An 18599-nucleotide genomic window follows, 5' to 3' on the forward strand; every position below is an offset into this window, starting at 1 on the left:
TAGTGGGACTCTTATGCGTAGAAATTCCCCCAAAACTCCGTATTTCTAGGCATTACCGTCCCACTTTTAATTTCATAGCAAAACTCATATGTTTTATTTAAAACTTACTCTTGTCTCTGAAGAACACCCATTTCCCCATATTATTGTGAGGAAATTTTTCAAATTTATCATAACCTCTATCCATTCGGAGCATAAATGTGCCAACATCTTTAATCGCGTTTTTCTCGGCTTCATATTTTGGAACATGGGACAATCATGCGTATAACGGCAGTACCTGACACCACTTGGGATTAAACTCTCGATTTCATCTCGACTGAGCTGTCAATGAATGAAAGTGAACCAACACTGAGTCGACAAGCACGTTCTACTGCATGCTGGCGAACCGGTTCCGCATGATTTAACATCTTATTACATATAATAGAGTTGTTAGCAATCACGATAGTCTACAGGTTTTCGTTGACATTCGACAGCCTTTTTGCCTTCAGCATTCACAACACGAACGACAAAACGAACGTACGAAAGAAAAATGTCCATTGAATGCAGCTGACAACGATGGCGTCACCTGAAAACTGCGCGGTTTTGTTTATTTCTATCATTTTGACTACAAAGCAAGAGTAAACCATTCTTGTAGGAACCTTTATGAAATCTATGCAAATTTATAATTTATTAAAATATCATCGTGTCAAACGACATTTATTCATTCCACAATTTTGTGTTTCTAGATGTTCATTCTACCAATCTTACTGCATGTGAAAGGTGACGATAGCCTTAAAAGTGTGTGAAACGTCAAACGCAATGTTTATTTCCAGCAGGCTGTGAAAATGCGCCACAAGTTGTTAATTTACAGCTTCCTGCTGTATGTACGCTGTAAAACAAACTACGAGGCCTTTCTTTTTTATATATTAAGCAATACAACAATCATATTGCATAGGAGCAATCTTTTATTGATTAACGATGGGGACTTGCATTCCACATCATTCGGTTGCTAATAAATCTTCGAACTGTTGCTTCTCTTTACGTTGTTGAGTTACAACTTAGTAAAAGCAGCAAAAGCGTTAACTGAAGAAATATAGTCAGCTAAGATTGGTAGCTGCATAACGTTTGCGTTACAGCTGTATCAACGCTAATCGTTCTGTTATACAACTGTTGTACAACAGAAAGCAATCTTAGCTTATAACGCTTATAGCTTATAGTTGGGGCAGCCTTAAAAAAAGTAATACATTATAATAAAGACCGTCTTCAATTTGTGTTAACTTTTACTTTTTTTTAAATAATTTATTATTTATTATAAATTTATTTCTTGAAAGGGCCTTCTGAGTTTTTAACAGATTTTTTTCAATTCCAGTTCTAAAACTGTTAGTTTCAGAGAAAAACGTTGTATGAAGGAGTTGAAGGTAAAATAAGAGAAAAGTACACCTTGAAAAAAAAACAAGTTAACCAAAAAACTTAACAAAAAGAATTTTGTTTTTGTTCGGAATGATCCACTGCGATCATTTTTCTTTGAAATTTTCTTGTATATCCGTGTCCTATTTTAGTGCATATCGTTCTACCCCATTACTATTGAGAATTAATTAAGTAGTCGTTTTTCATACAATTATCATTCGTTTTCATTTTGCATAGAGCCTCTCTAGAAAAAGATCTCTCTATTTATACCTTTTGGAGAAAACAGTTTGCCATTATTAAACTATCAAAAGCGCGTCCCTCATTCAGATTAGGCCACTAAGCTGGTAGAATGATACAGATTTTGACCATGCATCGGTACTCTAACGTATCAAATTATTACTTCTACTTATAAGGTTCAAAGTCGTTTTTTGTAGCTCTGTGAACAGATTTAATCGCATTAGACATTTAGATTCCTTGAAACAAGAAGCTTATTTTAGAATGTAGTAGGTCTGCTACTCCACTGATTCGGAATCATTACCTCCTAAATATCGAAAGATAAGCACTTGAATTCGAAATGAACTTGACTAATGAATTGAATCCAGCCTGAGATGCTGATTGAGTCATTTTCCACTTCGACCTCCTCATCATTTAGGACAAATACATAGCTGGGATGGTGACAGTGGTAAATTTTCACGAACAATGCTTTGACTCCTAGTAAACAACCTGCGTTCGAATGAAAAAATAAACATTGCCATTATTTTCTTTTATTGAATTGATGCTCAAAATTTATTAAAATGTTTGTAATCATCGGCACACTGCAAAAATTTTGTGATTGATTTTGATTGGAGATTGATTTTTTTTTAATAATGTTCAAATATGATGGATGTAAAGCGTGAGATTACTGATGGAACAGCTGTCCTAGTTAGTTTTCATCCAGTAAAACCGCTTCAACCGATAAATGTACAGTATTGGACAAAACATTTGCATTTTTTTCGGTTTTCCATACAAAATGACCAACATTGGTAAGCTAGATCTCAGTTATTTATGGATTTATCCTCTAGAACTCATTCCACTCACACCCGAGACGAGTAGAGACATAGTAGTCTGGTTCAGAAAATGTACCTCTTCTAGTACTACATTTGGCCCTTGGTACTGCAAAACGTACCCGAGTTTGACAGATCGCGGTACACTGTTCACGGCATTCTAAATTTAGCTCTATCACCTTAATGTCCATAGATCCGAGATAAATCCAGAGACATCCCAAGTAACATTTTTAGTTTTTTCATTTACTACAAGCTGTTGTTACCACCATATCAGGTCCGTTACACTCGGGCTCAGATTGGGTACCACTTCTAGTACTGCATTTGGTCCCTCGGTAGTGCAAAAGGTACCCAAGTTTGACAGATCGCAGTACACTTTTCACGGCATTCTAGATTACCTTATGAGCCATAAAATTTTGGGCAACTGCAAGGGACATGGAGGTCTTTGATTTGTCTTTGACCATATCGTTAAAACTCATTTTAGAACTTATTAGTCTTAATAACCTTAATAAACCTTTGATAAAACTCCATTAAGCCCGAAAAGGCCCACACTACAGGAGGTTGTTAAGACTATACCTTAAAACCGTTTCTAAACTTCTTAGTTTTGTATCGTGTGAACACATCTACCCTTGTAGTATGCTATAAAACATTCATAAGAGCTAATGTATAGCCTTATTGAGCTCAACTAGCGATATTAAATCTTTTACGATATCCTAATACACGGAATAAAACCAATGTTAAGAGCTTATGATTGAACAAACATCAACCAATAATTTGTTTATAAACCATAACCTTTTTTTGATATTGAAACCATCATGATGTCTGCCGACTCATAATAATCAATTAAAATAATCATTTTTTTGCGTGGCAGAAAATTTCCTTACGATCGCGTGAAATTCCTGCCAATAAAAATTTACTGGTGGAATGACATACAATTTTTCGATTTACAGCAAAGCGCCACAATTACGACATCATTATTGGCTATCCAATATTTTATTCCATTCCTTTTTCAGACTGATTTCATGCTCATCTCAATCATAAATTAAAATTTCCCACGCATATTGTAATTATCTATCCGAAACGGCGACAATAAAAATGGATTCCACCCAGTTAAATCTTGCTGGTCTTGTCTGGGATGGTTTAAGATCAATTGGTGATTTTCCCGAACAATATAATCATTCATAAACGCTGTTGATCTTTAGAACCCGTGCGCAAAACCCTCACTAGCTAAAATATTCCTAAATCTGAATATTTGTTCTGCACTAAGACAAATAGGTTTTATGGGAGCCTTGACTTAAACTTAATGCACTCAGGAAAGCTAGTGCTGTCAAAAAGGTAAACAAATCGGAAGATTCAATTTTGTGATGCAATTCATTTTATTAGATTTGTGCCGTTATATATCTAACTGTTTTATTGGAATGAATTGTTAAAATAAAGCCCGTCATGCTTGATCGGTACTGATGCAGAAAACGGTAAGTGATAAGTGACTGAAAAATGAAAGCTTTTTTCGTGTAGCTCAGCTGTTGTGTGCAGCATAGTTGTCCCACTAGAACGGGAAGTTCAGGCAAGTATGGGAAAAATATGCGATAGTCTGTTAATTCTTCGAGAGGAATATTTGCCATTTCTATGTTTGCGTTCTGATTAATCCATAATTCACTACATGATTATCATTATCAACATAATGATATTGATAACCACACGCAGACTGCATTCCAATAACATGCATCAGACAGTCGAGATTTAAGAAGGCTTTAACATGACTTAGCGTAGTCTTAGAAGTTTTACTTATGCCTTGATAAGACAAGCAAGATGAGGTTTTACACACTTAGATCATATTACTGGGGTCGGTAAAATTTTACTGGGTTTTGGAACTACCGAAAAAGTCAGTAAAATGAAAACGGTCGCCACGCAGGAATAGGGATGTCTTTGATCCAACCCCTTCCCCGAGATAAATAACTAAATAATGAACTAAAGCAAAAATCAGAAAAAGCATTTGATCGACGCATAAAGTTATCACCTTCGAAAAAAAAAACTCGATTCTTGAAAATATTAAATTGTTCTCATATCAAAGGATGGAAGAGATCTTGAAGAACGTGTAAAATATATTAAATATTTTTACAGGGTCATGGTTTTGGGAGCATTTGCGTCTAATTGGTTCAAGGTGCCTTTATTTCTTGTTAAAATTTAATAAAAAAAATACAAGAGTCTATAAGAGTTTTTTAGGAAGAAGTTTGTTCTTTTGGTTAGAGACAACTTAGCTCATAGATTATTCGCATAACAGAGACGTTTATCACACTTATATGAAGGTTCAACAACGGTGGGTTTATTTGTACGACTGGCGCGAGGTGAGAGTTGTCGGTGTTTTATAGCGAGGTGACAATTGTCGACGAGAGTCACTTCACTCCGGTCTACTATTGTCACCTCGCTATACGACACCGACAATTGTCACCTCACGCCACTCGTAGAATAAATCCACGGGTCTCCAGAATGAGCCGTTTTTTTCTCAAATATGTTTAAGTCCCTAGCGGTCCAGGTATAAATCCATTCAATAATTTGGGTGCATGTTCGAGACAAGGCTTGTGAAAAATATCATCATATCGTTGATGTTTTAAAAGCTTCCATCACAAATATTTTGAACTCGATGACTGCTGGATAAAATTAGAAGGCATGTTTTCAATTCCTCTCTTATGATATTTTAGAAAATTTTAATTTCACTGCGAATTCTAGCTGTTGGGAGTGTCGATAAAATTGTATAGTTAAACTTGTTTAGTACTGTGTTACGTAGAAGTATGAAACATTTTGATTCGAATTCTGAACACTGTATTCATTCTGTCTCATATTCCGAACATCTTGATTCAAGTTCCGAACAGCACGAATAAATCGTATTCAAATTAATAATTTCGCAAATAAATTTATCCAATCTGTTTTTACTAGTCGCAAACTAAAGAAACATCACTACTCCAGATTTATAAAATAGAATGTATGACGTTTAAATTGAAATGCAATTGAATTGACTGATTTTTTTTGTAATGCGATGACATATTTTAGCGAAACATTTTAACCAAATCGCCATACAAAAACCGAGTGTTCGGAAAATGAGGCTGCTCGGAATTTTGGAAACAAAACGGTACATGCATAGTAAACTTTTTAAACTTTCGACTAGGTAGGTTAGGGCGGTTCAAAATTTAAAAATGTTTGCGAATCCAATTACCCATGTGTTCCTTACCATCGTTACCATAAAAATAGTGTTCTGTGAAATGTTCAGCTTTTTAGGTCGTGAATTAAAGGTGGCCCAGAGACGATGTAGGTTTATATGGAAATCACTATGGAGAAATTTGGAAAAATGTTCGAAACACGTTAGTACTGTTATGTAATTACAAATTTATCATCCCATAGTAGTTCATTCTTCAAACCATAATAAAGAAATTTGCTGAAGAGAGCAATTCAATCCGACGGATAGCAGAAGAGATATTCATGAGTTTGTTTGCTATTATTTAGCTTAATATGGGATTATAGCCCTGCAAACATATACCAAAATTCCAAACATAATCAGCTCAAAAGAGGTTTGTATCTTCAACAACATCCTTCCAGGTCCGTTACACTCGGGCTCAGATTGGGTACCACTTCTAGTACTGCATTTGGTCAAAAAGGTAAACAAATCGGAAGATTCAATTTTGTGATGCAATTCATTTTATTAGATTTGTGCCGTTATATATCTAACTGTTTTATTGGAATGAATTGTTAAAATAAAGCCCGTCATGCTTGATCGGTACTGATGCAGAAAAACGGTAAGTGATAAGTGACTGAAAAATGAAAGCTTTTTTCGTGTAGCTCAGCTGTTGTGTGCAGCATAGTTGTCCCACTAGAACGGGAAGTTCAGGCAAGTATGGGAAAAATATGCGATAGTCTGTTAATTCTTCGAGAGGAATATTTGCCATTTCTATGTTTGCGTTCTGATTAATCCATAATTCACTACATGATTATCATTATCAACATAATGATATTGATAACCACACGCAGACTGCATTCCAATAACATGCATCAGACAGTCGAGATTTAAGAAGGCTTTAACATGACTTAGCGTAGTCTTAGAAGTTTTACTTATGCCTTGATAAGACAAGCAAGATGAGGTTTTACACACTTAGATCATATTACTGGGGTCGGTAAAATTTTACTGGGTTTTGGAACTACCGAAAAAGTCAGTAAAATGAAAACGGTCGCCACGCAGGAATAGGGATGTCTTTGATCCCACCCCTTCCCCGAGATAAATAACTAAATAATGAACTAAAGCAAAAATCAGAAAAAGCATTTGATCGACGCATAAAGTTATCACCTTCGAAAAAAAAACTCGATTCTTGAAAATATTAAATTGTTCTCATATCAAAGGATGGAAGAGATCTTGAAGAACGTGTAAAATATATTAAATATTTTTACAGGGTCATGGTTTTGGGAGCATTTGCGTCTAATTGGTTCAAGGTGCCTTTATTTCTTGTTAAAATTTAATAAAAAAAATACAAGAGTCTATAAGAGTTTTTTAGGAAGAAGTTTGTTCTTTTGGTTAGAGACAACTTAGCTCATAGATTATTCGCATAGCAGAGACGTTTATCACACTTATATGAAGGTTCAACAACGGTGGGTTTATTTGTACGACTGGCGCGAGGTGAGAGTTGTCGGTGTTTTATAGCGAGGTGACAATTGTCGACGAGAGTCACTTCACTCCGGTCTACTATTGTCACCTCGCTATACGGCACCGACAATTGTCACCTCACGCCACTCGTAGAATAAATCCACGGGTCTCCAGAATGAGCCGTTTTTTCTCAAATATGTTTAAGTCCCTAGCGGTCCAGGTATAAATCCATTCAATAATTTGGGTGCATGTTCGAGACAAGGCTTGTGAAAAATCTCATCATATCGTTGATGTTTTAAAAGCTTCCATTACAAATATTTTGAGCTCGATGACTGCAGGATAAAATTAGAAGGTATTTTTTTCAATTCCTCTTTTATGATATTTTAGAAAATTTTAATTTCACTGCGAATTCTAGCTGTTGGGAGTGTCGATAAAATTGTATAGTTAAACTTGTTTAGTACTGTGTTACGTAAAAGTATGGAACATTTTGATTCGAATTCTGAACACTGTATACAGAATGAATATTACAGAATCATATTCAGAATATCTTGATTCAAATTCCGAACAGCACGAATAAATCGTATTCAAATTAATAATTTTGAAAAAATATTTATCCAAGCTGTTTTTACTGGTCGCAAACTAGAGAAACATCACTACTCCAGATTTATAAAATAGAATGTATGACGTTTAAATAGAAATGCAATTGAATTGACTGTTTTTTTTTGTAATGCGATGACATATTTTAGCAAAACATTTTAACCAAATCACCATACAAAAACCGAGTGTTCGGAAAATGAGGCTGTTCGGAATTTTGGAAACAAAATGGTACATGCATAATAAACTTTTTAAACTTTCGACTAGGTAGGTTGGGGCGGTTCAAAATTTAAAAATGTTTGAGAATCCAATTAACCATGTGTTCCTTACCACCGTTACCATAAAAATAGTGTTCTGTGAAATGTTCAACTTTTTAGGTCGTGAATTAAAGGTGGCCCCGAAACGATGTAGGTTTATATGGAAATTGCTATGGAGAAATTTAGAAAAATGTTCGAAATACGTTAGTACTTTTATGTAATTACAAACTTATCATCCCATAGGCTATAGGGATTATAGCCCTGCAAACATGTACCAAAATTCCAAATATAATCAGCTCAAAAGAGGTTTGTATCTTCAACAACATCCTTCATTAAGGTTTGAAGAATAAGTTTTCAATATGTGATGATAAGTTTCTGCTTACATTACAGTACTAGCGTGTTTGGAACATTTTTCCAAATTTCTCCATAGTAATTTCCATATAAACCTACATTGTTTAATTGTAAGGATGGTAAGGAGCACATGGGAGATTGAATTTTCAAATATTTTTGAAATTTGAATCGCCCTAAGGTAGGTACTACTTATTACTCTTCGCCTTCACATCAGATTGAAAAGTTATATTTTGAGTTAAAAAGAAAATTTCTCCAGTAAAACGCCTCGGCTCCTTAGATACTAAGAAGTGAAAATCGATTTTTACACTTCAATATTTTGCGCACCACCTATTCGCTATCACAGTCGCTCCATCGCAATCCATTGGGAAAATCTTTTGTCTTCATGTGAGTAAACTACGACACAGCCGCCAAGAAGATGGGGGCAAAATGGTTCAACACGAAGAAATAATCCCACCACAGCAGCCGTAGCCAAAAATCGAAGCTCCTTTTCACCTTTCCGAGACACAGCAAAAGGGCCATATCTTCCGACTTGTCGTGGAATAAAACACAGTAGGCGATGGCGAGGAGGGTGGGAAATGCCTACTACACTACTAGCAAAGTACAGCGCCCGTCGTCAGTGATTTTTTTCCTTTCGCAGCTTGCTGCGAAAAAATGCCTATGCTACTTGCTAGTGGAAAGTAAGGTTATTTATCGATTAGCGATAAACCGAATTGAGTTTTCGTTACATTATGCAGCTGCTCAATTAGATTGAGGAAAACTGAAAAACTTTCGGTGGATTTTTTTCTGATTTGCAAGTGAAGTTCACTGAAATCACCATGCTCAAACACCAGCTAAAAATGAGGGCGTGATTTTTTTTTCACTATTGCGATTTGCAAAGCTTGTCAGAAACGTTCCACTTACAGACATCTATAATGTGCACTTTTACGAACCAAAACGCCGCTCGCACTTTTCTTTCCGAACGCTTTTCACCTTTGGAAAATGCCCCGGAAAGGACTAATTTCAGCAGGAAAAATCACTGACACTTGAAGTTCTCCATTGTTTCCGAGGCTCACGAAAAACGGCAAACTCACCTCCACTCGCAAGTACAGCAATCACTCGTCTGTCCGAGTTTCCCAACAACTTTCCGACACTTCCTGTGCTTTTATTTTATGATGATGGCGCAGGGTTACACACAGCCCTGATTCGAAATTCGGCGCTCATGGAGTGCGAGAGTGGCACTCACTGTCTCACTCACTTACGCTCTCGTCGTTGAGATTCCAGCTCCAAGATAGCGCACCGGATTGGGTAAGGAAAATATGCGACGACGAGACATTATTGCTCTCCTCAAGACCCATCGCCAGTAGGTCAGTTTCCCATGCATGACTCTCCGACTCCGGTTGGTTTGCTTTGCTCAGGTGTTGATCCTGACATCGATATTGTTTCATATCACCGAGTAGGGCTAGTAGCGACACATAACAGGAACTTTGGAACCCTCTTGCCCGAAGAGGAAACAAAAAAGTGATCAAAACGAGACAAAATAGGAAGCCGGATCCTATTCTTCGCACTTTTGATTAATTTCGGCAATAGGGTTTTTTGAAAGCCACTCGTATTTGGCCACAATATGCGTTGTATTGGAGTGCTTCTTAGGCAGCGTTCATTTATTACGTAACGCTAAATTTGGACATGGTTTGCGGAGGTTCGTCTCACGCTAAGGGCGTCTATTCTGTGAAGGATGATACCACAATATTTGTATGCGCGAATTGCGGGGGCCATCATATGTCAAACTTTTGGGATTGCCCTACGCATAGGCGAGTCGTCCATGCTCGTGCCAGGCAGTTATGTTTTTCGTTTCCGGAATTCCCTTGGTAGAGTATCGAACAACGTTCATTTTTCAGTTAACAATCGCTTGATTAAGAATCATACCCATCAGGAAGATTATAATAATGCAAATTTACAAACTAACTTGATATTGACAAATGATATTGATTAGACTGCTTTTGGAGCAATTGAGAACTATTAATTTTAAAAAATCAAGAACATTAAATGCCCTTGTAATGATGGAATTATCTACATCTTCATCAAGAAACTGTCAGAGTGTAGCCTATCATTCTTGGTTGATATTTTTAACAAAGGTTCTCATTTAGCATATTTTTCTGGCAAATGAAAAGGTTGTACCAATTTTAAAACCGGTAAAATCCTGCAGAAGCTTCCAGCTATCGTCCAATCAGCTTGCTTTCCTCCATTAGTAAGCTTTTTGAAAAGGTTATTTTGAACAAAATGATGGTCCACATCAACGAAAATTCATTTTTATGTCAATGAACAGTTCGGATTCCGACACAGACACTCGACCACTCATCAATTTTTATGTTACACGTAATTAGATTCGTTCCAAGAAATCTGAAGGCTATTCTACTGGTCTCCTCTTTTAGACAGAGAAAAAGCGTTCGACAGTGTTTGGCATGAAGACTTGATTGTAAAGTTAAAAAAAACTTTAATTTTCCAACATACAATTTTAGAATAATGCAAAGTTATCAGTCAAATCGTACACTTCAGAACTCCAAGTCTGAAAAACTTCCTGTAAGAGTTGGTGTTCCTCAAGGCAGCATTTGGGACCAATATTAAACAATATTTTCACATCTGACTTTTCTGAGTTAACTTAGGGATGTCAAAAATCTGTGTTTGCGGATGACACTGGCTGCGTGTAATCTGTAGTATATTGCAAAAAATGGATACTTTTCCTTCCTACTAACTACTACCAGCCCTGCTACCATCCATCGTACAGGCACAGGAAAGCCCCAAATTCAAGCGAGATGATGTTAGTGGCGGCCCCAATAATGGTGACTGGGGAGAATCTCCACATCAATTCGAGCACAGCTCTCCTCGGTTTCATCGCATATGTTATCCTTATTGAGGGGGGAATGCTCCATCGAAGTAGGGGAATCACGTTTACTCACATCTGTGCAACCGAGACATCTTCTCTCGCCGACTCCGGTAGGAATCTCAAACGTTATTGTAGATTGTTGGAATCACGGGAAAATCCCGTGATAGAAGATAAAGAAAGGACACACATCGGGACACGATAACATGACAACAGTTGAGTCTGCAGTTCGCTCTGTTGCTTGGCTGTCACGTGGTTCGAGATTTAGGAACATGGCAAATAAATTAACGTGGTTAATCTAGTAAGCTAGATACGTATAAACTTCTATTATCATGTTGAGATGATAGAATCAGTTGTTCTTGTTGATTCCTGCAAAAATTGCATGAGAAGGAATGACAATTAATATAATGCCAAAAACCCTTCTACGAATGATTTGGTCTTAACCGACTCTAGTCATCTTTGTAGCGTATGACATTTCAGTTTGACAGGAACCTTTGTCCTCACTTAGCCAAAAAAAATATATCGCAATAATTATAAATTGTTCACATCTGACTTACTTGAGTTACCACAGAGATGTGAAAAATATTTGTTTGTGGATGACACAGACCTCTATGTCTAATAATGGAGCCTGACGACACGATTGCAAAAATGTTTGGATATTTTTTCATCACATTTGCAAAAATTAAAAACTCCTCCTCATGCTTCCAGAACTCAACATTCCCAAATAAATCCAAAGCTCTTTTTTGAAACATCAAGTAGAAATAATGTCACGAAGAGAGGGGTTCCAATAAATTGGTCAGATAAAGTTAAATATCTAGGGCTCATGCTAGATAAAAATTAACTTTTAAAAAAATCACATTGAGGGCATTCAAGTCAAATGTAACAAATATTTAAAATGTCGGTATCCACTTATTAGGGATGGTACACAAATTATATCACGTTAAATTTCAACTTTTTTGACAACCTCCCCTCCCTATGTCACGTTTTTTGTATGAGCCCTCTGAAAAATTTGTAAGGCATATCACGCTTGGGGTGTTCAATTAAAATTCGATTCAATGTTCAATCGACCGTCCAAATTAGATTGTCTACATTCGGGATTGTGTAAACCAACCTGATGGCTTGAGTCGTCTTAGCAAAACACACGTTAGTATGCCGGTAGGTTATAAACTTAATAAAAGTCTTTTTCCAAATTTGTAACACCTCGTTTGAACAACGCACAATCATTAATACAAGAGCAACAAAACTTATCATAAATTTCGTCTCGCCTCTTCAGCTACTGTTCCTTTTTATTGTAGAATTACATGCATTACGTATGTAAAAGCATATCATATCAGCAGAAGCAAACTAAGCAAAAAATCGTGGAACTTCAAAAAATAAATTACATATTTCAAAAAAAATTCACGGAAGTGTCAACATATAATTCATAACTTTGAATTCCCTGGCAAAAAAAAATTACCCACCAGCTTCTTCTATCCGTCGTTTATAGCGCCAACATGACAAGTACGAATACAGTCTAAACTACATTTTATTTTAATAAGGTAATTGAAGCGTACAATGAATACGATAGAGGCTCTGTATGACGTTCGACATTTAAAGAAGGGATCCGACATTTTATACCGTCAAAGTTGTTAGGCTGGAGTATACTGTGTGCCATATTAAGATTTCAATCAAGGTTGCGGGCCGCATTAAATGACTTAAATGTTCCTTATGAGGAAAAGGTGATCCTTAGCTGGGTCTAAGAGTTTTCTAACTGGATTCTGGAGAATCCTTACAGGATCCTTAGTTTGAGATAATTTTCAGCGGATTCATGAAAATACTGATCGAAATCTGGGTATTCCTACTAGACAATAGGGGTTACTTGTGAAATTTCGAGAATGCATAATCAATTATTGAGGTGCAAAATCTAGCGGTTTCTAAGGCTTCCTGCGAGTTTCTAGCGGAATACTGTGGATTTCTAGTAGTATTTTGAGTATTTCTGACATAATCTTGAGGATTTTGAATAGATTTTCAACGGATTTGGAGATTGCTAGTGGTAGTCTGGAAAGTCCTTAAGAACTTTTGAGAATTTCCTTCAGAGACTTGAAAATTCTCAGCAATATCGCATCGGAATCATAAAATTCTAAGCGATATCCTCAAAATGCCTAGCAAACTCTTGGGTGGCTGAATTTCTAGCGAGATATTTTCTAGCGGATTTCTTTGGATCCTTAACGGACATCTGAAGATTCTACAGGGAGCCTGTTAATTTATGTTGAATTCATATGGTTATTTATAACATAAATTCTCTACTTCTAAAACACAATTAAAAATCATTTCAAATTGAAGTGATGAAAAGTTTATTTGTGTATTCTACGAAATAAACTCGATCTGTCTCATATGGAAAAAGTAGGTACCCACTGAGAAAATAGAGCTCAAAGTTTCAAGCTTGTCTTCTCATACAAATGTTCATGATTTGCTAGTAAATTTCTGCATGCCATATTTACTTAGCACCACCACATTTCGCTTCTCTTGATCAGCAAAAAATATAGACTTGAACACAATTCACAGTTTTCAGTTGCTATTTGAGTTGAAAGTTCATACAAAACCTGTGATGGCTTTATTTTCCAATATGGGACTGCTCCACCTCTATATTTGTTTTCCAACATTTTCAAACAAAGTGAGATAATGGGACCTGTACTGCAACTAGATTGATGGTAGAGGCATTTTTTTATCTAACAGACAATATCGCAATGCATGATGAAACTTCAAATGCCCAACGACAAATGGCACCAAGATTCCATACACACTTCAAAATAAGTCATGTGATTTTACGTCTTTTGGATGCACATAAAAGATTTATTTGTAAAGAATAATTTGTGTCTAATTTCGAATACATTAGTGTCATAACGAGAGTTGCGTCCACAGTAATTTTCATTATTCTTATGAGTGTATGATTCTACCTATTGGCGATCAAAAGTGTGGTAAGGTTGCGAATGTTTTGCAAATTTAAACAACCCAGTACACCCGATTCTGTTTTTGCACGGGGGATGCGTACCGTGCAAAAAAGTTTTCAGTTCAAACTTTCAAAAACCGTGCAAAAAAGTAACACCATTTCTCGACGTTTCATGCAAAAATAAGGTTTTGGCGGAAAAAAATGTATGGAAACTTTTTTTGCCCGGCTGTGTAAAAAAAATCCGTGCAAAAACAGAATCGGGTGTACTTTTATTTGCAACAGGGACACATTCAGTAGCGTAGCTAGGGGGGTGTGGTGGGTGCGGTCCGCACCGGGCCTCGAGTTCATAGGGGCCTTCAAATTGTTGTAAGAATTTCTCGCGAAACTTTACTAAACGACCTATCTAACATTGAGAGGCTCTCTTTGTTCACTTTCTCTTTAATTAATAACTGAGTCACATTAACCTATTCTTTTGCGTTTTTTATATGAAACGCTAGTCAAGGAAACTGCCTTTCGATCTATAGTGAAAAACTTCCCAAAAGCTTTAGTATTGCACTGTTATAATCGAAAGAGAGCGAGAGAGGAGAGAATCTCTCATTTGTACATAGGTTCTTTAGTAATGTTCGGCGAGATTTCATTAATTATTATGATATTGATTTTTAGAAAACTAACACGTAAACAAGCAGATAAAAATTCAGTTTGAAGGTGACCTTGATCGGCAATGTATAGGGACCCCATGATCAGTGTTTTTAGTGATCAGAGATCTATTCAAAATTCATTCTCAGTAATTCGGTTTATTTTTTTAATTCAGATGGATCTACCTAAATGTGCAGGGCCAATAATTGTATCTGGATCTGAATTGGAGGTATGTTACAGACCATATTCTTTAACTAGTCGATTTTCATTTCAATTATAGCTTAGCTTAGCTTAGACTGACTACACATTAGCAATGGTTGCTGTTCCGTGATTGAACGAAGTCAGTGAGGATGCACAAAGGATCAACTAGAAGCTCGATTGGGATTGGCCATAATCTTCTCAGTGTACATAATTCAGTGTCTCTATGTATACAGGGTCAATAATGGCGCTGGCCACGTCCTTGCAGTCCGGTGAGATTGGGGGAAGGAATATTAGTGTGTAACCTTTGCTATAAGGATCGTTGGGTCACAGGATTCACTTTGATAACCAATTAAACCGAATAAATGATTATTTGTAAGATATAAACAGCTTATAAATAATTGATAAGAAAAATTTCCATGTAGAATAAAATAATGTCGACACTAGAAGTGACGAACGGTTCAAAATTTGTTGAACGAATTGTCAAACGCAACATTTCTATAGCTGTCAGGACGAAAGCGTGTTGTACCATATTTTACTCATAAGAAAAGAAAAAAAACTTGGTTAGCTGGACCATCACAGACCAGTCCTATGCCTACACTTACAGTGGCGAACCATTCAAAGTATGTTGATTAAAAATAACCTTTTGCAAGTCTACTCTTATAGTGTCGAACTATTCAAAGTCCTTTCTTAATTAAAAAATAAAGGTAAAAGGTAAATTATTCTTGCCGTGAATCTCGCTTTAAGAGGTTCCAGAGATACCTTGAGTGGCTATAACGCAATTTATTCACAGGTACTTCAGGAATTTCTCTTCAGATTCCTCGAGAAAAAAAATTAAGGATTTCTTCTAGTGATTTATACAAAGATCTCTTCAAGTATACTTCAGCGATCTCCTTCAGAAATGTCTATATTGATTCCACCTCCAAGTCTCCCAAAAATCTTCAGTGTTTTTTTAAGGAATAGTTAGAGGATATTTTTCGTAATTTGCTCCAGGAAATCCATGTGCACTACAATGCTTTTCTTGACTATTTTGAATTTACCATTTGTAACTAAAGAAGCTCTTACAAAGTTTTCTACAGGAGTTATCTTAAGGAAAAATAACATTCTACAGTTCTTAAATAAATTCATTCAGAGATTTTTCAAAAAGATCTACGAGAATTCCTATGACAGTTCCTCCAGTTATCCTTTCAGGAACTATATGGATTCCTTTAAGCATTTATTCACATTTTCTCTAGGAACTGCTCCTGAAATTCCTTTTGGGATTATCCGAGGATATATAATTAACACTCTTTCAGTAATTCCTCTTCAAATTTGACCTGGGATTCCTCATGAATTCTGCAGGAATCTTAGCAACAATCACTGGAGTAATTCTTGATGAAATTTTCTGGTAGATATCTGTACGATTTTTTGAAGAAAATTCTAGAAAATTCCTGAAGAAAATACTTGTTGAATTTTCGAAGATGTTGTAAACGAGAATCTTGATGAAAGTTTAAAAAAAATCATTGGATGTATTCCTTGAGCACTTATGATTTTCTTGAAAAATTTCGTAAAGAATCTTTGAAGTAATTCATGATGGAATCTCTGAGACAACTTCTATGGTTACCCATAGAAAAATTCTACGTTGAATTTTTGAAGGTCTAAAATGAAATCTATAGGAAGTCCGTGAATATCACAAAATGAACTCCTAAAGAAATTATTGGAGTTCATTTGGTAATTTATTTTAAGCAAACCTTGAGCAAATTTATCGATCTTACAGTCATTTCTTTCATCAAGGATTTCAAAATCAATCCCGACTCAAAAACACATAATTGAGGACAAGTCTAAACTTCCTTAGAATACCTAATTAAAGCTGTGATGAATCATTGCTTTCCAGCGCTACTTCGTCAGCTATTATTTCCCCTTCCATGTCCTTTTTTTAGTATCATTCCAAACATTACATTCATTTCTTATATCTAGATGTTCTGTGTTAAACAACACTATCATCCTAATTTGGTAAAACAAATTTAAGATTTCATTAACATTTTGTTAACAACATATTACATTTCATTTGCCGTAGCAGTTCAGATTTTTTACAGGTGAGTTGATTTCACCTGCTTATAAGAGAAAAAAAAACACCATTTCAATATACTTAAGCTAACTTAACCTAAATATTCTTCTTCTTCTTCTTTCTGGCGTTACGTCCCAACTGGGACAAAGCCTGCTTCTCAGATTAGTGTTCTTATGAGCACTTCCACAGTTATTAACTGAGAGCTTTCCTTGCCGATTGACCATTTTTGCATGTATATATCGTGTGGCAGGTACGAAGATGCTCTATGCCCTGGGAATCGAGAAAATTTCCTTTACGAAAAGATCCTCGACCAGCGGGATTCGAACCCACGACCCTCAGCATGGTCATGCTGAATAGCTGCGCGTTTACCGCTACGGCTATCTGGGCCCCAACCTAAATATATAACGCATTAATCGTGTCAATAGAAGATTGTAACGTGTTTTGCCTGAAATTATTAATTATTTTATTTGTCATTTGTTCCAATGTTTCAGCATTGGATATTCTATGTCATAGTTTCCAAAACTGTGGGTCGCGACCCCCAGGGGGGTCGTGAATCAGTCTTTGATGGGTCGCCAAAAAAACTTACTTTGTAACAGTTTTCTACATTGTGAATGTTTCTTCGAACTTCTACAACTGGTTTAAGTCTTTATATTTATCAATATCGACAGTTTTTTGCAGTGATCTGGCATTAGGTCAGTTGATATTCGTGATCACGATTCTTGAATCATTATCACGGAACAAATCCCTAATAAACATGCCTTTTTAATAAACATACCATCAATTTTTTTCCAAGATTTATTCTATGATTTTTTTTATAAGAGATGGAAGTTCAACTGGTTTTAATTGATTATTACGACTGCTTTACTGAAATGTTCTGCTCGGAAAAATGTGGTTTTACTGATAGCAAGCTAAAACCTCGGTACGTTAAATTCTTAAAATAGTTCAAAAGTTACGATAGAAGTTGTTTATTTTTCATGCAAGAATTTTGGCTAATGATTATTTGTCTTTTATTTCATATCGTATCGTATATCGAATTAGTGTGGCTTTCAAACATACAGAACGTCTCAAAATCTGAAATTTTAAACTGATTTTGTACATGTTCAACATGTTCATGCCTTGTGATCGAATTAAATATTAGACGAAGCACCAAAATACCATTGTAGTTACAGTACAGATCTCATTTTTGAAGGTCCCAAAAAGTTTGGGAACCTATGTTCTATGTAACTCGTTGGTACTATACCAGAGAGGAAGCTTCAGAATCATTTTCAAAATTTTATTTTAAATTCTCTGCAGAGCTTTCTTCCTGGTATTACAACAGCTAGTCCATATTGGTACAGCATACAACATGGCTGGCCTGAAAATTTGTTTCAATATCAAAAGCTGTTAAGTGACAGGGTCACATGGATAGGTTTTTAAAAAACTTAAAGACCGAACTGCTCGGTTCGGAGAACGATACTGGTTATCTTGTTCGCATTACAAACAATCCATATATCAAGCGTGTGTTAGAATAAGGGCGTCAGTCACATGATCGATTTATCTTCATCGATCTTCTCTTCTACGAAGAAAGATAACAAAGTGCAAAATTTCTTGCAGTTTTTCAATTGTCAACAAACTTGCATATCGTCACCTTTATCCACAAAAGAGAGGATCGATGAAGAGCATACGTTTGATGTTCTGGTT

At 36.0% G+C, this 18599-nt stretch overlaps 1 protein-coding gene across 2 annotated transcripts in view; it reads right to left on the minus strand.

The window, feature by feature from the left end:
• LOC5578933 (calcium-activated potassium channel slowpoke) overlaps positions 1-18599 on the minus strand; it is a 61560-nt gene that overhangs the window by 39083 nt on the left and 3878 nt on the right. Inside the window, exon 1 of one of the 2 annotated variants that reach the window (XM_021856607.1) lies at positions 9323-9344. The exons of the other annotated variant lie outside the window; for it this stretch is intronic. The gene's annotated coding sequence lies outside the window, so the exon portion shown is untranslated. Of the gene's footprint in view, positions 1-9322; positions 9345-18599 lie in introns of those variants that run through there. 2 annotated transcript variants of the gene reach the window in all.

The sequence above is a fragment of the Aedes aegypti genome, unplaced genomic scaffold (genome assembly GCF_002204515.2).
Source record: "Aedes aegypti strain LVP_AGWG unplaced genomic scaffold, AaegL5.0 Primary Assembly AGWG_AaegL5_hic_scaff_1893_PBJ_arrow, whole genome shotgun sequence".
Taxonomy (NCBI): domain Eukaryota; kingdom Metazoa; phylum Arthropoda; class Insecta; order Diptera; family Culicidae; genus Aedes; species Aedes aegypti.